Here is a 26,221-nt window from a genome sequence, read left to right as displayed (position 1 = left end):
GTTCATGGCCCTCACTTATATCTTCATGGAGTGTGGGCTTTAGACAAGATTTTACATAAAGGCAGACCCCTCCCCCTCTCCGGTTTTGACGATCCTTTCTAAACAGACTGTAACCTTGTACATTAACTGCCCAGTCATAGCTATCATCCAGCCATGTCTCAGTTATTCCCACTATGTCATAGTCCTCCTCACACATCACTAATTCCAGCTCCCCAGTTTCATTAGTCAGGCTTCTGGCATTAGTATACATACATTTGAGAGGTTTATGTATATTTTTTACCCTACATCTTCCCTTCTGAACTGTTCTAGTCCCTCCTTCCATTCCTCCCCCAGTCCCACAACCTTGCCCCGGTCTCTATCTGCCCTATCTTCCCCTCCTATAATGTAATTTCCCTCCCCCCAGTCCCTAGTTTAAACACTCCTCCAACCTTCTAGCCATCTTTCTCCCCAGCACAGCTGCCCCTTCCCCATTGAGGTGCAGCCCGTCCCTACGATAGAGTCTGTAGCCGATAGAGAAGTCGGCCCAGTTCTCTAGGAACCCAAACCCCTCCTTCCTACACCAGTTCTTGAGCCACTTGTTAATCTCCCTAATCTCCCGCTGCCTTTCTTGTGTGGCTCGTGGTACAGGCAGTATTTTGGAAAATACTACCTTTGATGTCCTTCCCCTAAGATTTTGACCTAAATCCCTGAAATCATTTTTAAGGACTCTCCACCTACCTCTAACTTTGTCATTGGTTTCGATATGGACCATGACCGCTGGATCTTCTCCAGCCCCTCCCAGTAATCTTTCAACCCGATCCGTGATGTGTCGAACTCTAGCACCAGGAAGACAGCACACTGTTCGGCGATCACGATCTTTGTGACAGATTGCCCTATCTGTTCCCCTAATAATGGAGTCTCCCACTACCAGCACCTGTCTGCCCTGCCCTGCTCTCCTGCTTACTGGAGCTGACATTCCCCTGACTGGCAGAGGAAGTGTCCGGCTGCAGCAGTGCCGTCCCTGGACTGACATCCCCCTCATCTGCCAAACGTGCAAACTTGTTGGGGTGTGTCAGATCAGGGCTAGCCTCCCTGGCACTCTTCCCTCTACCCCGCTTTCTAACTGTTACCCAGCTAGCTACCTCACTTTCCTCAGCCTCCTCTCTGTCACCCTCCCCCTCATCTACCCCAGAGTGCTTGCTCGGTGAGAAGCAAACTCTTTTGCAAATTGTCAATGCCTCAGTGTTGCAACTTGCCCGTTTAGAGACTCAATTTGCGACTCCAAACGGGTAATTTGCTCACATCTTGAACAAAGATATACACCCTCAAACGGCTGTTCCAGGACTGCATACATCATGCAAGATGTGCACTGGACTGCGTTGTCAATTGTGCAACACATACTAAATGGGGATTACAACAGTAAAAAAGTAAATATGATTTAGAATTAGACCCTGTCTGGTTTAGTTAAAGGACTACCTAGAATTAAGCCAACAGAAAAAAAAAAAAAACGCGCAATTTGCCATTTTTTTGTCACCTTGTTCCGACAAAAATTAGGATCGGACTGTTCTTTTATGGACCAGACGTTCCATAAAATGTCGAATGTATGCGGCTTTTTTGGTGTTATTTCACGTGGTATCGAGTATTGCAATACATTTTTATGGTATCAAAATCGAGTCAAAATTTTGGTATCGTGACAACCCTAGGTAAGACATGTCTTACTTTTTTATTATACCGTAATTATATGTATTTTAAATTAGGCGACTAACAATTTTAATTTGGCTGCTAAACTTTTCAGGTTAGGAGCCAATGGCTCCTTGATATTTTTTTAGTCTGGAGCCCTATAGATAGATATTAGATAGGTAGATAGATATTAGACGTATAGATATTAGATGGATAGATATTAGATATATAGATAGGTATGTAGAACTAGAAGTAGCAGCACACCACTATATGCACTAAGACACAAGTAAACGGTGAATATGTGAAAAAGGTAAAATGCATGACTGCTATACTTACTATTAGACAGAGTAGAAGCTCTTAGCGCATAATATTTATTAAAAATATGTCGGGCCCATCTACCGGGATCATCTAACAGAGCATCCAGCTATTGTGATATTCCTGATTAAAAGCACCAGGCAGGTGTGCGGGAGTGCTAGGTTCACAGAGGATGCCGAAGGGGCACAGGGGGCATTATTCTTGTAAAGTGGGTGGTCATAACTGTTATGGGGCACTGAGTGGGTATTATTACTATGAAGGAGCACAGAGGGCATTATTACTGGTATGGGGGCACAGTTAGGGCATAACTACTCTGGAGGGGCACAGAGAGGGCATTATTACTAGTATGGGGCACAGATAGGGCATTACTACTTTGAAATGGCCACAGAGAGGGCATAACTACTGTGAGGGAGGTACAAAGAGGGCAGTGCAACTGTGAAGGGGGCACAATGAAGGGATAAGTACATTAAAGGGGCACAATGTGGGCATAGCTACTGAGAAAGTTGTACAGTGAAGGCATAACTACCTTGAAGGGGCACATATCTGGACAAAACTACTGTAAAGGTTGTACAATGAGGGCAATACTACTGTAAGGGGGTACAATTTTTTTTAAGTATTGGCGGGGGGTTGCCAGAGAAAAGACCCACCCCGGGTGCCAAACACCCTAGGCGCGCCACTGGATGCCTGTTCCCTATATAAATATAAATAATCAAAGAATGAACCAGCAACATGGTAGCTTGCACCTGCTTTTTACTTATCCACCTGGAGGTGCTGGTTCATTCTTTGTTTATTTCTAGATAGATAGATAGATAATAGACAAAGATAGATAGATAATTGATAGATAGATAATAGAGATAGTAGATTGTTACCAGTGATGAGCAGTAGGGGCAATATTCAAATTTGCGATATTTCGAGAATATTTAGGCGAATATTTGTCATATATTCGCGAATTCGAGATCTCCAGTCATTATTTTCTTGATTGTGAAAATCGGCAATCGGAAAATTTGCGATACTAAAATTAGCGATCAGCACTACTCCTAAAGTCAAAGATATTGCAGCCTTTTCATTGGCCCACAAGCAAGAAGCAGTGAGGGATCAGGGGTACTGATGAAAAAAAATATAGAATATTCGCGATTACGAAGATATAGCACTATATTCTAGATATTCGCGATAAAAATTCACGATTAGAATATTCGCGATCAACACGAATTGTTACATTTCAGCTCTCTCTCTATAAATGTACATAAATTGGACCTCGTATATCTCTACTTATAAAAGCAACAACTAGGAAAACGACTCCCTTCACGTTGCATTGTGCTTAGTGCTGTAATATACTGCACCAATTTCATAATTATAACTACTGCAGTCATATAACCTAAAAATACAAATCAAATCAATTTGAGATGGATTTTTCTGTGACTGTTGCGTCGCAGTCGCAGCATGTTATAACGGAAAGCCATAACGGAATCCAGAACGCACATGTGAACCGGCCCTAAATGCGGTGTAATACATGTCCATCCGTTTTCTGGTTGGACAATGAGCCCGAATTCTGGCACATTTATCTTAGTAAACATTCTCCACTGTGTATAATAAGCCGTAGAAATCAGATTTATTCTTTTATCTTTTTATGTCTAATCTGTGATGATGATTGTCTACTATGGCTACGGATTGGACACTGGTCTGCAGCTCACAGTTCTTATCTCACAGGACTGTGCCAATAAGACTGAAATGGGGGTTAGGTTTATAATATTAAAGGGGTTGTCCGGGTTCAGCACTGATCCCCTTCTTCAACCAGGCAGCCCCTCTGAGTGCTGGCTGTATACTATGTTAAGCCTCATGCAGACGTCCGTGAGATACCGGACTGGCATTGCAGGAGCGCACGGCGTCACTGGTTGCTATGACGGCGTGCGCTTCCTGCCGCCGCCGCTGTACAGTAATACACTCATATAGCTCATACGAGTGTATTACTGTACTGCGGCGGCGGCACAAAGCGCCCGGCAACTAACGACGCCGTGCGCTCCTGCAATGCCAGTCTGGTATCTTACGGACTGTGTTCCACGGACGTCTGCATGAGGTTTTATGGTCAGCTTTAGATATGTGTGTGGATAGATAGATAGATAGATAGATAGATAGATAGGTAGATAGATAGATAGATAATGGATTGATGAATGGATAGATATATAATAGAGATAGATAGATAATGGATTGATGAAATGGATAGATAGATAATAGATAGAGATAGATAGATAGATAGATAGATAGATAATGGATTGATGAATGGATAGATATATAATAGATAGAGATAGATAGATAGATAGATAGATAGATAGATAGATAGATAGATAGATAATTAATGGATGGATGAATGAATGAATTGATAGATAATAGATAGATAGATAATGGATTGATGAATGGATAAATGGATAGATAGACAGATAAATAGATAGATAGATAAACAGATAATGGTTAAATAGATAGACAGATAATGGATGAATGGATGGATAAAAGGATAAATAGATAATAGATGGATGGAAGAATGGATAGGTAGACAAGAGACAGAGCACAATGGTTAGCAGTGGTGCCCTGCAGCGCCGGGGCCCGGGGTCTATATCTGACCAAGGTCACCATCTGCGTGGAGTTTGTATGTTCTCCCCGTGTCTGTGTGGGTTTCCTCCGGGTACTCCGTTTCCTCCCCCAATCCAGACATACTGATAGGGACCTTAGATTGTAAGCTCCACTGGGGACAGCAAATAATGATAATGTCTGTAAAGCGCTGCGGAATATGTCAGAGCTATAGAAGTAAAATAAATAATAGAGAGATGATAGAAACAAGCTAACACCTTGAAAATGATTAACCCCAGCGACTAATGGGTTAACTGTAGAAGACTCTTCCTGGCATCTTGGCAACCACAAGTCCCATCATCACCTCGCAGCTCCGCAGTCTGTCCAGTCATTGGACTGTAAGTTCCAGTTGGCAGGACATGCTGGGCTTTGTAGTGTCACAAGGTCTGAAGGTCTGGTCATCTACAGGAATAGCCTGAGCACTACGTGCACATAAACTCCACGAGACCCCCGTGCCTATTTTAAATGTTCTTGCCTCCATTTAAAGGGACGGCGCCTGGTGCAGTGGCTGAGCACACAGGGGAAGCCGGGAGTGCTCCTCTACTCCGTGCATTACGGTAGCAGCCCAGCCGCGCTCTCCCTCTCCCTCTGCTACACCAAGAGATGAGTAAAGTTGCCTTCACATAATGCGGGTGTTAATGTGAGGCTCACAGAGGGGCATGTGCCATGCAGGAATGCTGCCCAGCAGAGGAAGCCTGAGGCTGGCCACAAGGTGAGCGCTTACCTATATTGATTTTAGACACAATGCTATTGATCCAAGGCGAGTCCTCCTTCTCCACCCTGTGTGAACATGTACCTATGGCTGTGCAGATTTTTAGATTTGCCCATTTTTTTAGTTTTTCTCATTTTCTGTGCTTGTCTATTTTTCTGGTTAGGTTCTAGTTGTCTTTTTAGGATAATACAATAATTTTGCCATTAATATGATTGACGATGGGAGATTTTTATTTCGGTCGATCGTTCTCAAATCACTCGTTATCCCATAATTAAAACAATGACCGATAGCGAGGAGAATTTTCACGCTTCATCAACTATCCACGGCTGGTTAACGATAGAATGGAAGAAGCGAGGTGTCTGAAATTGTTGGATTGTATCTCATCAAATCCCATCATGTCTGGGGGCAGAGAAGGACCGGGGACAGATGGGGCACCCAGCGGCAGGACCTAACGTAGGGTGCTGTCGCTGTGTCTCAGGCAGGAAAGGGTTAACGTGACCTATGTAATGTAATGTGAGAGCAGCGCTGTACCGGTACGTGGTGGAGGCAGTATGGCAATGAGGAGTATATCCAGTGCTGCCCATGGTGTGCAGAAACGCGCAGGCTTTAGGGGGATATTCACACGCGGCAGATTTGATGCAGAAATGTTTTGCGACTGAAAAGCAGTTCCATTCCTCCGGCAGCGAGCGCGTAGATCTCTGCGGGCTCACGTCTGATGGATGGGACAGTTACAGAAATTCCCGTAACAGATCGGCTGGGTGTGAAGTGCCCTTACTCTGCAGTGCTCGGAGCGGACGACTGAATTGCCAAAAACTTACTGGAAACCATTACAGAACGTCGACCTTTGGATTTACCGGATTCGCCAGCAAATTAATGCGCGCAGAAAATAATTTGGGCTGTGTTCACACTCCTGTAATTTTCTTTAGATGTGCTGTTCCTTTTGATGATTTATTTTACGAGAACGACTCTTCCTTGTAAGGAATGGTTGGACTGGGGCGATGCTTTATACTCAGAGGAGTCACTCTCAGTGCTGGGAGTATTAGGCTACATGCACACCTTGCAGATTCTGCATGGATTTTGGTGCTGAAAAAAAAACGCAGTGCAATACAATACCGGCAAAGAGAATGTAAATTGACAAATCTCATGTACGCTTTGCATTTTATTATCCACGTGCGGATATAGAAATCTGCAGCATGCCAATTCCTTGTGCGATTCCGCACCTTCTTTAGAGTGGTTTTCCCCATAGACTTCAATGGGACTGTTAACATTAACAGAAAAAATAAATCTGCATAAAATACGCACAAAAAACACAAGAAATAGTGTAGATTTATGCACTGTTTTTTATGTGGTTTTGATGCAGATTTCTTGAAGGCGCTTTCCACTGAAGAGTCAGAAGGGGTTAAAAAAAAGAGAAAAAAAGAAGCATTGCTCATCTTTACCGATCCTCTGGCACTGTCATTCTGATGCCGGTCCAGTCGCTACTGCCATTTACTTGCTGGTCCCAGTAACTAACAACTGGGTGCTTCCAATGACCTTGTTCAAGGGGTGTGTCCCTACACCGCTGGAAGTGGGCGGTGCTGATTACTAAGGGTACTTTCACACTAGCGTTTTTCTTTTCCGGCATAGAGTGCAGTCCTAGGGGCTCAATACCGGAATAGAACAGATCAGGCATATCCCTATGCATTCTGAATGGAGAGTAATCCTTTCAGGATGTCTTCAGTTCAGTCTTTTTGACTGTTCAGGACGGAGATAATACCGCAGCATGCTACGGTTTTATCTCCGGCCAAAAAAACTGAAGACTTGCCTGAATTTTTTTCCTATAGGAATTCCATCCGGCATTCAAAATCCTGCGCAGACCGAAAAAAGGGTGAAGAAAATAAATGCCGGATCCGTTTTTCCGGATGACAGCGGAAAGACGGATCCTGCATTTCAATACATTTTTCTGACTGATCAGGGATTTTTCAGACTGATCAGGATCCTGATCAGTCTTCACTCAGTTGGCTAACGTTTTGCGACGGAACTGCTTGCCGGATCACTCTTCCGCAAGTGTGAAAGTAGCCTTCATTGTAACACCCAGTTGTCAATTATTTATAAATGTAATAATAATAATAATAATAATAATTTATTAATACATTTCTATGAGGAAATGGAGAGGGACAGCACAACACCGAGTTCTACAAAAGTTGACACATCCTATTAAGGCTACATTCACACGACTGTAATTGTTTTGCGGTCCGCAAATTGCAGATCCGCAAAACACCGATACTGGCCATGTGCGTTCAGCATTTTTCGGACCGCACATGGCCACCGCTATATAGAAAATGCCTGTTCTTGTCCGCGATTGTGGACAAGAATAGGACATGCTCTATCTTTTTAGCGAAACTACGGATGCAGACAGCACACAGTGTGCTGTCCGCATCTTTTGAGGGCCCCATTGAAATGAATGGGTCCACACCCGTTCTGCAAAATTGTGGAACGGATGCGGACCCGTTAATACGGTCGTGTGAATATACCCTCAGGTGAATAGTTTAATAGATAACAGCTCCCCACATACTGTATGCTTTATAAACGGGATCTTGTCAGATAGAAATTTGACCTTGTCAGATTTTAGTATTGATGATGACAGTGCTTAAGGAATCTTAAAGGGGTTTCCCAGGCTCCTAATATTGATGACCTATCTTCAAGCAAGGTGATTAATATCCAATCAGTGAGGGTCCAACAGTCCACACTCCCACTCTTCAGTTGTTCCCGGCAGCCTCTGGTGCTGGGACTAGCTCTTTGACACTGGGTTCACACCTGAGCGTTCGCGATGGAGCGCTCTGTATGCGCCCATTGTCGCGCGTTCCCGGAAGTCTATATACGGGAACGTGCGACAAGACGCCCCAAAGAAGCTCATGTACTTCTTGGGGCGTCGGGCGTTTTACAGCGCGACCGTACGCGCTGTAAAACGCCCAGGTGAGAACCATGCCGATAGGAAAGCATTGGTTTTTCCTTGTTGAGCTATTTACAGCACGTAGGAACGCGCTGTAAAACGCTCAGGTGTGAACCCAGCCTTAAAGGGGCAGGAAGCACAGCTCCATTCATAGTATAGTGGCCGTGCTTTGCAGCTCATCTCACATTGAATTGAAACGGAGCTGAGCTGCAGTAACCCAGCACGGAGCTGAGCTGCAGTAACCCAGCACGGAGCTGAGCTGCAGTAGCCCAGCACGGAGCTGAGCTGCAGTAACCCAGCGCGGAGCTGAGCTGCAGTAACCCAGCGCGGAGCTGATCTGCAGTAACCCAGCACGGAGCTGATCTGCAGTAACCCAGCGCGGAGCTGAGCTGCAGTAACCCAGCACGGAGCTGAGCTGCAGTAACCCAGCTCGGAGCTGAGCTGCAGTAACCCAGCGCGGAGCTGAGCTGCAGTAACCCAGCGCGGAGCTGATCTGCAGTAACCCAGCGCGGAGCTGAGCTGCAGTAACCCAGCACGGAGCTGAGATGCAGTAACCCAGCACGGAGCTGAGCTGCAGTAACCCAGCACGGAGCTGAGCTGCAGTAACCCAGCACGGAGCTGAGCTGCAGTAACACAGCGCGGAGCTGAGCTGCAGTAACCCAGCACGGAGCTGAGCTGCAGTAACCCAGCACGGAGCTGAGCTGCAGTAACACAGCGCGGAGCTGAGCTGCAGTAACCCAGCACGGAGCTGAGCTGCAGTAACCCAGCACGGAGCTGAGCTGCAGTAACACAGCGCGGAGCTGAGCTGCAGTAACCCAGCACGGAGCTGAGCTGCAGTAACCCAGCACGGAGCTGAGCTGCAGTAACCCAGCGCGGAGCTGAGCTGCAGTAACACAGCACGGAGCTGAGCTGCAGTAACCCAGCACGGAGCTGAGCTGCAGTAACCCAGCACGGAGCTGAGCTGCAGTAACCCAGCGCGGAGCTGAGCTGCAGTAACCCAGCACGGAGCTGAGCTGCAGTAACACAGCACGGAGCTGAGCTGCAGTAACCCAGCACGGAGCTGAGCTGCAGTAACCCAGCACGGAGCTGAGCTGCAGTAACCCAGCCCGGCCACTAAACTTTGAAAGGAGCTCAAACTGAAAGTTCCAGCATCGGAAACAGCTGATCAAGGGGATGCGGAGTGTTGAGACCCCACTGATTGGATATTGCTGACCTATTCTGAGGATAGGTCATCAATATATATATTCATGTTGGACAGATGAGCTGCAGAAATTTCAACAGAAAATCAGTTCCATACATTTGAATGCAGCATGTACATAGATTCCTGCAGGCTGTCTTCAGATGAATGGGACTGTCACAGAAATGTCCTGCAGCAAATCTGAAGCATTGCTTCAGACTAATTAGATCACACAACCAATGTTGTGCTGCTGGATGTGTGTGTTGCTATATATGCCATTGTGGAAAAATGTTCAGTCTTTGACAAGTCTTAAAAGCTATGTACACCTTTGGGGGCAATTTCTTTTTATTACTGCATTGTCTTCATTTTAAGTTAAAAATAATTTTGAATTTGTCTTTATAAAAATGTGGAGCCCTTTATTCTATACAGGGCTGAGATTCTCTAGTAGTAGGATCTGAATTTTCTCTCTGTTTCGTCAGATAGATAAACTGACGGGCTCCTTATTACTGATCTCTGACCTCATTATAGCTCACTTCTTATCTTACTGATAAGAATGTGGCTTTAATAATTGTTTATGACCGCTTAGTAATTTTAAAAATAAGGTTTATTAGAAGACCAGCACAAAGTGAAAGTAAAACATATCTTTCACATAGCTAGAAAAACAGTTAACCCTTTGTTACAGAATGGCTCAATATTTTTTAAAAAGATCAATTGAAAAAATGATTTTTAGCCCAAAATGAGTAAAATGCAATCATAAAAAAATTGCCCCCGAAGGTGTACATAGCATTTGAGAAAAATTATATCAGTGTGCTCAGTCTTATATTATAGATAACGAGTCTTATGAATGAAAGTCATTGATTTGGCAAAACTCTTAATTTCTTATAATGAGCAGTTTTTTGTTTTCTTTTGCACAGCTCATTATGTAGGGAGGTGTACCAAGAGTTTTATTGTGCCTTCACGTGCAGCAGATTGTGTTGTAAATCCTTTCTGTAACTGAAAATTGGTTCAATTCACTTGATTGAGGCTTGCAAAAATCCATGTGTAGTGCCAGGTTTTTGGTGGCCCCAACGCTACGCTGGGTCCCCTAGACACCGTCAAGGTGTCACCATGCGTTGCTGCTGTTTGGTGCATGTCAATAAGAAATAAGTCCAGTGAGTCAGGGTCTGCAGTTAACCAGTGTGCTGGCTTTACTGGAGGAACTCGAGTGCAAAACAATACAGACAATGCCCTGAGCTGGCTTCTCCTGTCTCCCCTCTGGTAGCAGAAGGTTCTGTGCTGAGGAAAGGCCTGAGCTAGCTTACCCTGTCTTTCTCAGAAGGCTGGTACCCTGGCCAAAGAGCTGGTGGTCCAGGGTTTGTGGCTCAGTCGCCTTCTTGGTTCTCTGGTAAAAAAAAACTGGTGAACCATGGTCTGTGGCTCAGTATCCCCATCTTAGTGTCTTCTTCTAGTTCCTCATGCAGTCTGGCAGAGTCTCTTACTGAACACTGGTTTCTATTTGCAGACTGGCAGAGTCTCTCCAATTATATAATAGTCCTTATCTGCAGACAGGGTCTATGACTGCTTTCATTTATACAGTTTTAGATGAACTAGAACCTTCTAAGGCTTCATTCACATCAGCGTTCAGCCTTTCCGTTCTCCTGCTCCACTTAGGAGCAGGAGGACGGAAAGGACGGATTTGGCACATAACTGAGCCGAACGGAACCTAAGGATCCCATAGACTATAATGGGGTTCATTAGGTTTCCACTCAGAAGAAGACTTTGGAGCAGAGACAAAAGTAGTGCATGCAAGACTTCTGTCTCCGCTTCAAAAATCTTCCTCTGAGCGGAAACCTAATGGACCCCATTATAGTCTATGGGGTCCTTAGGTTCCATTCGGCTAAGTCATGTGCCGAATCCGTCCTTTCCGAGAAAAGAAAGGCTGAACGGTGATGTGAACAAAGCCTAATGGAAGTGGAGTGGAGAAGCACAACCTAAACAGAAGCACTGTCTGTCATAAACTTTCAATACAAGCCTATGAGAATGACTAAACAGAGCAGTTTTTCCAGACATAGGCCTCATGCACACGGCCGTTGTTTGGGATCCGCATACGAGCTGCCGTTTTTGCGGCTCGAATGCGGACCCATTCACTTCAATGGGGCCCCAAAAGATGCGGACAGCACTCCATGTGCTGTTCGCATCCGTTGCTCCGTTCCGTGGCCCCGCAAAAAAAAATAGAACATGCCCTATTCTTGTCCGTTTTGCGGACAAGAATCGGCATTTCTACAATGGGCCGCCTGTTTCGTTCCCTAAATTGGGGAAGGGACACGGGCGGCTTCCGTTTTTTGTGGATCCGCGGTTTTCAGAGCTAAAGCAGACAGTCAAAAGATCAGTGTGCATGGGTACTACACATGTGCTTGCCCCCAAGACAACCCCAATCAGATGATTAGAACGGATTTTTCGGCTACAGAAATATTCTGTAGTGTATAAAGGCCCACAGTAATACTATAATCAGTTGTGCAAAGAGTAGAACTCAGCTCTTCTGCATCTGTAGGTATCATCACTGTGTATTCTATTTCTTAGGTGTAATATTGTAAGTATACATCAATAACATTCTCAACAGTTTATTGATGCTATTTTAACCGTTGAAAACGTTTAGCTCCAGGCTTGGAAACATGTAAAGACCATAAAATATGAGCACTTGAAGCAATAAACACTACTCCTATGTCTTAAAGTGGCAAATATCGACTACATTTTCCTATGCCTCTCATCCCCAGCCTCACATCTTAGTCTTTAGGAAACTAAGAATAATCATGAACCTCCCATAGGCATTGTAAGTTGGGTTTTGTGATTCCCAATGTAGGTAGTCTGTACAATAGAAGTTATATCATGAGTCAACCTTTTCCTATTGTGTAATATTAGGAGGTATGAAATGTAGGTATAGCTGAGCTGAATTTGTCAAGAATGTGGATGACTATAAAGAAATTGAGGAGGGGAAGAACGTACAGTAGTTTTTGTTGTACATAGTAAAATGCTGCGGAAGCATTTGTCAGCACACATAGCAGCTTCAGCTCCTGTCATCTTCTCCCGGTATTACTCAGGAGGGCCTGAGGGCGGCCAACTGACTAATATACAAGTCGTAAGATCTGCCTCAGATAGCACCTATTGGCTTCTGTCAGCGTCTCCTGGCTGTAGTAGGGAGAGATGAAGATGGCTGATAATTAAGGCTACTTTCCCACTTGCGTTTAGAGCGGATCCGTCTGGTGTCTGCACAGACGGATCCGCTCCTCTATAATGCAGACGATGGGATCCATTCAGAACGGATCCGTCTGCTTTCTATTTTAGAAAAAATTATAAGTGTGAAAGTTGCTCAGACGGATCCGTCCAGACTTTACATTGAATGTCAAAGGGGGACGGATCCGTTTGAAATTGAGCCATATTATGTCAACTTCAAACGGATCCGTCCCCATTGACTTACATTGTAAGTCTGGACGGATCCGTTTGCCTCCACACGGCCAGGCGGATACCCGAACGCTGCAAGCAGCGTTCAGGTGTCCGCCTGCTGAGCGGAGGACAGACGGTGCCAGACTGATGCATTCTGAGCGGATCCGCATCCACTCAGAATGCATTAGGGCTGGACGGATCCGTTCGGGGCCGCTTGTGAGAGCCTTCAAACGGAACTCACAAGCGGAGCCCCGAACGCTAGTGTGAAAGTAGCCTTACATGCATTATTATGATCTTCAGCTCCCCTGAGTATGGCTATGCATAAAGACTTAGGGCCAGATTTATCATTACTCTGACAGCTCACTCCACTTTCACATATGGCTAAAGTCAGTTTTAGGCTAGGTCTAATCTTGAATGGATTTTCTGCGACTGTCGCGTCGCAGTCGCAGCATGTCGCATGTTGCAGTGCGACACCATAGACTGCCATTATAAAAATTGTCGCGTGACATTGGTGCAACAAAATGTCGCGCGACAAATGTCGTCGTGTAGACCTAGCCTTAGCCAAGTCAGATTTATGATCGGCCCTTTAAGACTGTAATAAATGTGGTTTGACAGTAGCAGTTTATCCATCAGTAAGCAGCTTTACAAAAGTTGCAAGTTTTTATGACAAAGTCACATGTTTTTATGAAAAAGTCGCATGTTCTATTAAAAAGTCTCATAAGATAAGCATGGTCCTCACTAGAGTGAAATTGCAACTTTTTTGCGACTTTTTAAATAGTCCCCAATAGTAAATCTGTCTAGAGATTAATTTACATAAGAAAACTGGCGAGCATAGTGCAGAGCGAGACATAAGGCATTAGTATAAAATTTGATCAAAAAGCATAGGCCCGCTCACCGTGACAAGGTTGCCTCTTTGAATGGGGCCCTATTCTAGATTTGGCGCAGCACTACACGGCGACCACCGACGCCGCAGCACCACCCCAGCAGGCAGCGGGATCCAGCAGTCAAACAGCGCCCCGCTGCATGACAAAGCCACCATGGCACCAGTACTGCACGGCGGCCGTTGTTGCTTTGGTGCTGTCACGGTGGGTTGGAAGGGCCCAGTGCCAGGGTGGCTTTGTCATGCTGCGGGGGCGCTGTTTGACTGCTGGATTCCGCTGCCTGCTGGGGTGGTGCTGCGGTGTCGGCGGTCGCCGTGCAGTGCTGCGCCAAATCTAGAATAGGGTCCCATTCAAGGAGGCAACCTTGTCGCGGTGAGCAGGCCTATGCTTTTTGATCAAATTGTATACTAATGTCTCATGTCTTGCATGCAGCATAGGGGGTAGGTATACAATAAATTACGCTGAGAAGCGGTTAATTATGCCGAGAAGCAGTTAGATAAAAGCATAGTATTGAGGATGTGCGATCCAGTTCTGTTTCTTGTATTTATACATGACATTCAATTACAGCAGTAGTTATTACTGTGTATTGATGTACACTATTAACAGACTTCCTAAACATGGAGCCTACTGCGTTATAAAGGCTGTGGTCACCATAATAAGTCAAAAATACAGAACAAAATAAGGCAGCTTGCTATGCTAATTTTGTTGGCTTTCTAACTGTTAGGCCCCTTGCAGACGAGCGTGTCCGGATTATGTCCGGATGCGTTGCGGGTGCGCTCAGTGAAAACTGCGCGATTTCGCAAACAAAGCCATTCAGTTTTGTTTGCGATCGCGTTCAGTTTTAATCGCGCGGGTGCAATGCGATTTACTGCGTTTTCCACGTGCGTGCTAAAAAACGGAATGTTTACAAACAACATCTAGTAACAACCATCTGTGAAAATTGCATCGCATGCGCACTTGCTTGATTTTCACGCAGCCCCATTCACTTCTATGGGGCCATCGTTGCGTGAAAATCGCAGGATATAGAGCATGTTGCGATTTTCACACAACGCAAAAGTGATGCATGAAAACCACTGCTCATGTACACAGACCCATTTAAATGAATGGGTCCGGATTCCATGCGGGAGCAATGCGTTCGCATCACGTTTTGCACCCGCATGGAATTCTCGCTCGTGTGAAAGGGGCCTTAGGCTTTCTAGCTGATTATAGTCAATAGAGTTCGTAGGGTGCCATTAGTTCATTTGGTGGCTCTGGCGCTTCCTTAAGACCCTTTTCACACGGGTGAGTATTCTGCGCGGATGCGATGTGCGAGTTGAACGCATTGCACCCGCACTGAATACCGACCCATTCATTTCTATGGGGCTGTTCACATGAGCGGTGATTTTCACGCATCACTTGTGCGTTTCGTGAAAATTGCAGCATGATCCTCTTTGTGCGTTTTTCACGTAACGCAGGCCCCATAGAAATGAATGGGGTTGCTTGAAAATCGCAAGCATCTGCAAGCAAGTGCGGATGCGGTGCGATTTTCACGCACGGTTGCTAGGAGACGATCGGGATGGAGACCCGATCATTATTATTTTCCCTTATAACATGGTTATAAGGGAAAATATTAGCATTCTGAATATAGAATGCATAGTAAAATAGCGCTGGAGGGGTTAAAAAATAAAAAAATTAAATAATTTAACTCACCTTAGTCCACTTGATCGGGTAGCCCGGCATCTGTTCTGTCTCCTTTGCTGAACAGGACCTGTGGTGACGTCACTCCGGTCATCACATGTTCCATCACATGATCTTTTACCATGGTGATGGATCATGTGATGGATCATGTGATGACCGGAGTGACGTCACCACAGGTCCTGTTCCTGCAATGAATGCTCACCACAGGTCCTGTTCAACAAAGGAGACAGAAGAGATGCCGGGCTACGCGATCAAGTGGACTAAGGTGAGTTAAATTATTTTTAAGTTTTTTTTAACCCCTCCAGCGCTATTGTACTATGCATTCTGTATTCAGAATGCTATTATTTTCCCTTATAACCATGTTATAAGGGAAAATAATACAATCTACAGAATACCGAACCCAGACCCGAACTTCTGTGAAGAAGTTCGGGTTTGGGTACCAATCATGCGCGATTTTTCTCACGCGAGTGCAAAACGCACTGTTAAATCTGACACAATGCCTTGTAGAGCTAGTTCAGCTGAATATAATACCTTTCTATTAACAATCTGATGTTTTATTCTGGAGAAAAAGTACTTTTAATCTCTATGCAAATAAGCAGTAATTGCACCAAAGGCTCCTCCTGTTTTCTCTGCCAGCTCCTCCGTCTCCTTGATTGAAATGGCTAGGTTCCTGCATAGTCATCTTGCCTGATCTTGTCTATCAAACAAGAGAGAGTTCATGTGCCTTACATTCTATAGTAATAAGGAACATTTTTTACTTCCATTCCACATGGTTGCAGTTGGTTCTTGGTTTATTAGAAATGTGTTCTTCAGTCATTCATAAGGCATTACGTTGAATATTCACTTCCCATTGTACCCCCTCCCGCACTCCCCCTACTAACCTTATTGCCTTTCCCCATAACATCCAAGCCATCCTACTACATGGTTTTGAAGTGATTAATACATAAATGATGACTCTGACTTTCCGTACAGTTCCTTGGGGCTACAGTCAATGTATGTTTCTTTAATGTCCGACGGTGGAACACAGCGGTGAAACAGGGACAAATATGCCAGCTGCTCAGAAAACAAGGGTTAGGCTGTGCTGCAGGAAACATTTTAGAGTGGATCATATCCCTTGGTTATCTCATTCAACTTATAATCAGTGGTTCCACATAGGGCTGCAGTAAACGATTATTTCGGTAATCGAGTATTCTATCGATTATTTTTTACGATTAATCGAGTATTCTAATAAGAAACAATGAATTAATAGACTGTTTTCCTTTATAAAAACTCATCAGACCCCTTGCCATCAGTCCCCAACACCCTTCGTTCCCCCTGTGTGATCAGCCCAAGTGCTACAGTTCCCCCCAGTACCATTGGCTCCACTACCCCCCAGTGCCATCAGCTCTCCCCCTGCCCAGTGCCATCAGCTCTCCCCCTGCCCAGTGCCATCAGCTCTCCCCCTGCCCAGTGCCATCAGCTCTCCCCCACCCCAGTGCCATCAGCTCTCCCCCACCCCAGTGCCTTCAGCTCTCCCCCACCACAGAGCCATCAGCTCTCCCCCACCACAGAGCCATCAGCTCTCCCCCACCACAGAGCCATCAGCTCTCCCCTTGTGCCAGCAGCTCTCCCCTTGTGCCAGCAGCTCTCCCCTTGTGCCATCCGCTCTTCCCCCCTTGTGCCATCCGCTCTTCCCCCCTTGTGCCATCAGCTCTCCCCCCTTGTGCCATCAGCTCTCCCCCCTTGTGCCATCAGCTCTCCCCCCTTGTGCCATCAGCTCTCCCCCCTTGTGCCATCAGCTTCCCCCCTTGTGCCAGCAGCTCTGCCCCCTTGTGCCAGCAGCTCTGCCCCCTTGTGTCATCATCTCACCCCCTTGTGCCACAGCTCTCCCCCTTGTGCCAGCAGCTCTCCCCCCTTGTGCCAGCAGCTCTCCCCCCTTGTGCCAGCAGCTCTCCCCTTTGTGCCAGCAGCTCTCCCCTTTGTGCCAGCAGCTCTCCCCCTTTGTGCCAGCAGCTCTCCCCCTTTGTGCCAGCAGCTCTCCCCCCTTGTGCCAGCAGCTCTCCCCCCTTGTGCCAGCAGCTCTCCCCCCTTGTGCCAGCAGCTCTCCCCTTTGTGCCAGCAGTTCTCCCCTTTGTGCCAGCAGCTCTCCCCCTTTGTGCCAGCAGCTCTCCCCCTTTGTGCCAGCAGCTCCCCCTCCCTTGTGCCAGCAGCTCTCCCCCATTGTGAAATCATCCCCCCCGGCTCCTCTTGACACCCGGAGTACACAGCGTCATTGGCTGCTATGATGCTGTGCACCCCGGGCGCCCGGCCTTAGTCGCACCGACTTCACACAGCGCGTCAGGTCACGGCGTGCTTACGTAAGGAGGTCATTGCAGCGCGGGACCATGGATGTGCTGTGGAGTGTTCGGAGGCCCCCTGCTGGAAAGGTGAGTATTGTGGGCCAGCGGGAGACCACGGAGCGGGAGTAATAGCAAGCGCTTCACTCCCGCTCCGTGGTCATGTGACACAAACGAATCAATTTGCATGGAGGATTTTTTGTGTGTCAAATTACTCGAGGCGGTTTGGCCATAATATCTACAGGTGGGCCAATGCCCAGGGGTCATCTGAACCCTCTTCACGGCCACCAGCCAGGTAAGTAATGATCTTTTGCTCCCAAAGTTGATTAACGCTGGGGGTGGCAAGTAGTTATGTATCAGGCAGGTGACCACAGGTGCCCTCCTGAAAATTCTACTGTATTGCTATCCTGAGGCAATTGGAGTAGGAGGACAGAATGTGAGGCGGCTCCTGAGGAGGTATTTTGTGCTGCACTGTGGCTTTTGATACTGCTGGAGCAGTTTATTGTGTTTCATTGAGATATTTGGCTCTGCTAGGGTGGTATTTTGTGCTACAATATGGTACTGCTGGCCCCACCTACTTGTGTTAGCCCTGCCTTATGTGAATTTGGACCCGCCTATAACATGGGGGCCACTTTTTTTTCCAGGGCCACTTTAAGTTCCCAATCCAGCCCTGGGGGTTAGTATTGCTGTGCATAAGAATGTCCCCTTGGTGGTGTGTTCATCCTTATTAGACTCTGAGGGCAGATATGTGTTTCTAAAAAGTATCATAGGCACCCAACTACATTTGCCAGTCTTTATGCCCCTAACTAAAATAATGACCCCTAAATCCCTTTCCTAACCTCAGTATCTGAGGAAAGGGATTTAGGGATCATTATTTCAGAAGACTTAAAGGTAGGCAGACAATGTCACAGAGCAGCAGGAAATGCTAGCAGAATGCTTGGGTGTATAGGGAGAGGCATTACTAGTAGATAGAGGGAGGTGCTCATGCCGCTCTACAGAGCACTAGTGAGACCTCATTTGGAGTATTGTGCTCAGTACTGGAGACCATATCTCCAGAAGGATATTGATACTTTGGAGAGAGTTCAGAGAAGAGCTACTAAACTGGTACATGGATTGCAAGATAAAACTTACCAGGAAAGATTAAAGGACCTTAACATGTATAGCTTGGAAGAAAGACGAGACAGAGGGGATATGATAGAAACCTTTAAATACATAAAGGGAATCAACAAGGTAAAAGAGGAGATAATATTTAAAAGAAGAAAAACTGCTACAAGAGGACATAGTTTTACATTAGAGGGGCAAGGGTTTAAAAGTAATATCAGGAAGTATTACTTTACTGAGAGAGTAGTGGATGCATGGAATAGCCTTCCTGCAGAAGTGGTAGCTGCAAATACAGTGAAGGAGTTTAAGCATGCATGGGATAGGCATAAGGCCATCCTTCATATAAGATAGGGCCAGGGGCTATCCATAGTATTCAGTATATTGGGCAGACTAGATGGGCCAAATGGTTCTTATCTGCCGACACATTCTATGTTTCTATGTTTCTAACACTGCCCATGTCTCCTGGAAAAGAGATATCTTAAAGCTCTTTAAAAACTTTGCAGAAGGTATTACCCTTCTTGAAGGTGATATGAACATTACTTTGAACCCTAAATTAGACACATCCAAAGATATCTCCTCTGTCACAAGCAGCCCTTCATAGTTTCAAATCCCCACTGGCCAATTCAGGCCTCATAGATGTTTGGCAGGCACTAGACTCCACAACAAAAGACTATTCCCACTGCTCAGTAGCCCACTGCTGGTACCGTATGAGTGGTTGGACTACCTCTTTTACCTCCCATGTTTACAATCATACTGCAAACATGCTAATATCAGATCTTTGCTACTTTAGGGTGATGCCCCTGTTTATTTGAAATCTGGTTTAAATTTCTCTAAACCGGAGCTGACCTGATGTCTAAACAAAACGCTGTTGAGTAATCCTGGCATAAATAAAAAATCTTAACTAAACTGAAAGAATATTTTAGACTTCACAAATCCGCTTCTTTATCTAAAAGTTTAATCTGGGATGCCGACAAGGCTATTGTTAGAGGACACTTGATCTCCCTAGGTCATTACTAGAGATGAGCGAATTCCCAAAAAAATTGTTTCGGTCGGTTCGCTGAGATTTCTGAAAATTTTTATTCGATCCGAATCAATTTGTGGCGAATCTTGTTAAAAAACTGCTATTTCCTGGCTGCAGAGAGTCTGTATAGCGGTGTAGAACACTGTGCCTTGCAGAAACACACATAGGGAGTCTGCTGTGGTAGTGAAACAATACTGTGAGTCAGTATGACATACAGGTGACAGGCGTCGCTCTTAGAATCACTGCACACTTCACCTATTTGAGCAGTCACTGGGCCAAAACTGACCAAATAACTTACAGGTCAATGTTAGCGTCAGGTATAAAGAACTGTGCAGAGGCCCAAGATCCTACTATAGCGTGAAAGAGCGCACTTCTTTTACACCGTCATCAGCTGATTCCACCTACAGCTGTGTTCAAAATAATAGCAGTGTGTTTAAAAAAAATGAACATAGCTCAAAATCCTTCAAATGTTATTTCCATACACACAAATGCATTGGGAACACTACACATTCTATTCCAAATCAAAACATGAAGAAAAATATATCAAATTTGTGTTGTTCCTTTAAAAAATAAAAAAATTTAATATTAGACTGTTAAAAAAAATTGCAGTGTTTATATTCTTCTTTACAAACTCAAACATTCACTATTTAACCTGAAAAATGTGTGAAGATTTTGCTTTCCTTTGAATCACTTAACTAATATTTAGTTGTATAACCACTGTTTCTGAGAACTGCTGGACATCTGTGTTGCATGCAGTCAACCTTCTGGCCCCTGTGAACGGGTATTCCAGCCCAGGATGATTGGACTACATTCCACAGTTCTTCTCCATTTCTTGGTTTTGCCTCAGAAACTGCATTTTTGATGTCACCCCACAAGTTTTCTATTGGATTAAGATCCGGGGATTGGGCTGACCACTCCATAACGTCAATCTTGTTGGTCTGGAACCAAGATGTTGCACGTTTACTGGTGTGTTTGGGGTCGTTGTCTTGTTGGAGCACCTATTTCAAGGGCATTTTCCTCTTCAGTATAAGGCAGCATGACCTCTTCAAGTGTTCTGATGTATTCACACTGATCCGTGATCCCTGGTATGAGATAAATAGGCCCAACACCGTAGTATGAGACAGCATCCCCATATCATGATGCTTGCGCCACCATGCTTCACTGTCTTCACAGTGTACTGTGGCTTGAATTCAGTGTTTGGGGGGTCGTCTGACAAACTGTCTCCGGCCACTAGACCCAAAAAGAACAATCTTACTTTCATCAGTCCACAAAATGTCTCTTTAGGCCCAATGTGCTCTTTGCAAATTGTAATTGTAACCTCTTCAGCACATGTCTTTCTTTTATAACAGTGGGACTTTGCGGGGGCTTCTTGCAGATAGCTTGGCTTCACATAGGCGTCTTCTAATTGTAACAGTTCTCACAGGTAACTTTAGACCTACTTTGATCTTCCTGGAGCTGATTGTTGGCTGAGTACTTGCCATTTTGGCTATTCTTCTATCCATTTGAATGGTAGTTTTTAGCTTTCTTCCACGTCTTTCAGGTTTTGGTTGCCATTTTAAAGCATGTGCGATCATTTTAGCTGAGCAGCCTATCATTTTCTGCACTTCTTTATATGTTTTCCCCTCTCCAATCAACTTTTTAATTAAGGTACACTGTTCTTCTGAACAATGTCTGGAACGACCCATTTGCCTCAGAATTTCAGAGAGAAATGCACTGTAACCAGCATGTACAACATTTGCTGCCCATCCTTCCTTAAATAAGGGCAATAATTGCCACCTGTTTTTCAAAGAATGAATGACCTCACTAATTGAACTCCACACTGCTATTATTTTGAACATGCCCCTTTCAATTAGTGATTCAATTACACAGAATCAGCAGCATGCATGTCATGACTGTTAGGGTCTGTTGGATTTCTATTACTCTACTACACCTCCTAGTAAATTATTGCCATGTAGAAATATTATTTCTACCAAAAACAGCAATTGATCAGGTTAGTGATGTCTGACTGCTATTATTTTGAACAAAACTGTAGATGTCTACAGAACCTCTTCTATTAAATGCTTATACAAGTAGAGCCCCCCTGACAGAGTGGAGAGGGTGTCAGCAGTAAGTGTGTGTTGACGTCACTTGCCCTTCCTCTGATCCGTCAGAACAATTACCCCCCAAAAAAGGATCCTGTCTGTTGAGCATCCACCTTCACTCGCTCAACATTTGGTCAGTAATCCATTAGTATTGCTAATGCCCAAAAAAGTGGATCCAAAACAGAGATGACACCTGAATGGAATATTTGTTTTGTACCCACTCCTGATTTTGGCTACCAAATCATGCAAGGGTGTGACCCCCGAAAGGTCGCACATGATGGAGTAGGTTACAACTCAGCATCTCAGAAACATAGGCCTGCGAGCCCACAAACTGCGAACTGAAAGTGCAAGCACTTCATGAAAAGTGAGTAGTAATTTTTCCTCCCCTATATAAGTAAGCTAAGAGCTTTATACAACTGAATTGCATTGAGTGTATTGACACAGAGTCGGAGTGAAACTCGAAGTCAGTTCTGATGGGACCATACATGCCTTAGAGCTGCTACACATACAGGATCCGTTGTGTGTCTGACAGATCAGAACAAGGGTCAAATAAATGATTATGTCAGCCAGGCGAAAAAGGCAAAATAGTGGCCCAGTCATGAAGTGGGGAGGGTGGGAACAGCATCAGAGTGGCCCAATGACATAGTGTCGAGGTGGCAGCAGCTTCAGGAGACCACAGATGGGCAAGGTGACATAGTGTGGAGGTGGCAGCAGCAACAGAAGACCACAGAGTGGCAAGGTAACATAGTGTGGAGGTGGCAGCAGCATCAGGAGACCACAGAGTGGCAAGGTGACATAGTGTGACTGTGGAGGTGGCAGCAGCATCAGGAGACCACAGAGTGCCAAGGTGACATAGTGTGGAGGTGGCAGCAGCATCAGGAGATCACAGAGTGACCCAGTGACAGAGTGGGGAGGTGGGTGGCACTAACAGTACCCTCTGATGATGGTGGGTGTAAGAAGGAGCACTTGGCATCAGATGTGTGGCATCAGGTGGGTGGTAGCATCAGAATACTAACAGGTAGCCAGAAGAAACTGGTCTCTTTTGTCAAGATTTGGGTGAGGCAAGTATGGATGATCTAATCTGTGGCATCAGGCATTGGTGGGTGGAAATCCTGGCTGATCCACGCCTGATTCATCTTGACAGTCTCTCCACATTTTGGATGGACAAGCGAGTTCTCCTTGGGGTTACTATAGCCCCGCCGCACTAAACACCCGCTCTGATGCCACACAACTGGCCGGGCAGGACAGCCTTCTGCAGGGTAAACTCGGCCAGTTTCGGCCACACTATCCAGTTTGGCTGCCCAGTAGTCCAGCAGATCTTCAATGACGGCTGGCAGGGTGCATTCCAAGTATGCCACTACCTGCTGGTTCAGGTTCTGCTCTATGTCTAGCTGCTGGTGAGTAGTTTCTTCACTATGCGGGTGAAGAAAGCTGCTAATCAGCGACTCTAGACTCAGGCTGCTGCTAATGGAGTTGGAACTTCTCCTGTCACCCCACTCCTCACCAGCAGCCATGGTAGTTGAACATGAGCGCAGAGGGCCCCCCGGTCAGACCTGCGAGAAGGATGGACGATGGCACAGATAGGCAGCGGCCAACTGACTACATAGGATGTCTCTATAGTAGTTCAGTTTGTCCTCCCTCTCAGCGAGTGCAAGAAAGGTCCCCATTTTGGACCTCTAGCGAGGGTCTAACATGGTGGAGAGCCAGTAGTCATCCCTCTGCCGAATGGTGACAATTCGGCTGTCACTACGCAAGCAAGTGAGCATGCATCGGGCCATTTGCACAAGTGGTTAGGAGGGACTCCCTGCCTCCATTTCCACTGCATACTGCTACAGTGTCTGGGTCATCTGCCTCGTCTTCCTCATCTCCCTCTGCTCCTCCGGCTGCTCCTGCTCCTTCTCTCCTGTCACCTGTGTAGAAAAACTACCCATTTTGCTACACATTGCTTGTGCTCCAATGTCCTCCTCCTCCAGTTCAGCCCCTACAGGGCTCATGTGGCCGTGAGAAGTAGGTGCCACATCTCTAGTCCCCTGACAGCCAGATTTACCAGCATCTTTTCCAGGATATGAATCAGTGGAATGATGTTGTTCATCCAGTAGTCCTGGCGACATGAGATGCCACTGGCTGACATCAAAGTTACTTAGGGGTGTACCTCTGTCCACCTGTATCATCAAGAAATAATTTGAGGCCTTTCTCTGTTCGTACAATTGGTCCAACAAATGGAGGGTGGAATTCCAACGGGTGGGAACGTCGCATATCAGTCTATGTTAGGGGACGCCGTTCTGCCACTGTAGCTCAAAGAGGTTATGCTTGGCGGTGTACGAGTGGCTGAAGTGCATGCAAAGTTTCCTGGCCATTTTTAGGATGTCTTGCAGATGGGTGAAAGACCTCAGGAAGCGCTTGACAACCAGATTGAACAACACGTGTGCCATGCAGGGCGCATGACACAGCCCTACCTGATGCAGCACGGCAACCATGTTCTTCTCGTTGTCGGTCACCATGGTTACGATTTTGCATTTTGATGGGGAAAGCCAGGCTTCAATTTTTTGATGAAGGACGCTGAGCAGTTTCTCCCCTGTGTGACTCTGTTTGCCCAGGCAATTTAGGTGCAGAACAGCGTGACACCGCTGTTCCCTGCACATGTGGTATGCTGGTGGGGCACTGTGAATTGTCCCTGCAGTGGAGGCTGAGGACCAGGTGGAGGATGAGGAGGCAGAGGCGGACATTGTTGCAGGACCAACGGCGTGAAAATGTGGATGCGGAAGCAGCGTCACCTGGCCAAGTTGCTGGTTTGGCTGGGTAGGAACCACATTTACCCAGTGGGCCGTAAAGGACATATATTGTCCGTGACCATAGTTACAGCTCCGCACATTCGCGCTGCCGTGCACTTTGGCAGACACCTACAGGCTCAAGGACTGGCCCACCCTCTGTGCAGGGCTGGTACTGCCGTTTTGGCAAAGAAATGACAGCTTGGGACTCTCCACCTTGGCTCAGCACAAGCCATCAGTTCTCTGAATGGTGCAGAGTCCACCACTTGGAAAGGGAGGGACTGCAGTACCAGCAACTTGGCCTGGAGCACCTTCAGCTTCTGCGATGTTGGATGAGTGCACGCATACTTTTGTCTCTTGGCAATCGATTTGGTGATCGATTGCTGACGGAATGACTGACTAGGAGGAGCAGGAGCATCAGGACCAGCAGATGATTGGAAAAACAAACAGCTTCCTTTGGCTGAGGTGCTGGAGCCTTGCTGCGGCAGGCTGGACCACCACATTGGAGCCACGGTTAACCCAGGCCACTTTATGGTGACGCTGCATATGTTGATGCAGGGCAATGGTGCCAACATTGGCACCCTGGCCATACTACCCCCTTTGCCCACAGATTCGACAAATGGCCATGTTCACCTCCCCTGGCGGCTTAACAAAAAACTGCCACACCGCCGATTAGGTGATTTTACCCCAACACTCCGCACTGACTGACTGCTACTGCCACTGCCTCCGTGGATCCCTGCACCACTACTTTCCGGGCTGGTAGGCTCCTGCGAAGCGGGTAGTCTACCCCGGGCATGTTTGACTCCCTACCTCCTACTGCTGCCACCCTGCTGACTCGCGGCCACGCTACCAACTTGCTGGCTCGACCGCTGCCTCACGGTCAAGCTGCCACCCTCTTCTCCCGATGATGATGAAGCCCCTTCATCACCCGGCTCCCAATTGCGATTGGTTACATCATCATGGAGTACTGTCTGCACGTCACTGATGTCTTTCTCAACAGTCTCTGGGTCAGGAGCCTGAGCGCTCGCAACACCAGCTCCCACGCCACTCTCCTCATCACTACTTGCCCGCCTACCGGAGGAAGCGGCGGATGTCTCCTCTGGATCTTGGCTGGGCAGTAGCTGCTGAATGTCCTGTAGTAGCTTGTCTTCGCTGCATAGTGGAGCTGAGCCCTCAGCATATAATACTTCTCTGGTTGAGGGAATACAAAAGGACAAAGGCAGGTTGAGGACAGGTGAGGAACCCACCGATTCTTGGCTGGGGGTGTCTGATGTCACTTGCGACGAAGTCGAAGATCGAGTCAACTATTCAAGAACTGCTGGGTTGCTGGTCAAGACACGACCGCTAGCTGACACTGGGATCTCAGGCCTCGAATTGACCGCTGCTGCCATGCCCCCTTACTCTGCTGCGACCTGTGCCTGCGCCAGAAACATTTAGGCCTGTGCCCTTCCTCTGTGCAGGGCCTGGCACTTTGCTGTCTGACATACTGTTTGATCAAATAAGTAAATAAAAAGGAAATTAATACACACCAACTTTAATT

This window comes from Bufo gargarizans, unplaced genomic scaffold, assembly GCF_014858855.1.
Source record: "Bufo gargarizans isolate SCDJY-AF-19 unplaced genomic scaffold, ASM1485885v1 original_scaffold_2152_pilon, whole genome shotgun sequence".
Taxonomy (NCBI): Eukaryota; Metazoa; Chordata; class Amphibia; order Anura; family Bufonidae; genus Bufo; species Bufo gargarizans.
The sequence above is the reverse complement of the archived record's forward strand: the minus strand, read 5'-3'. Positions refer to the sequence as shown.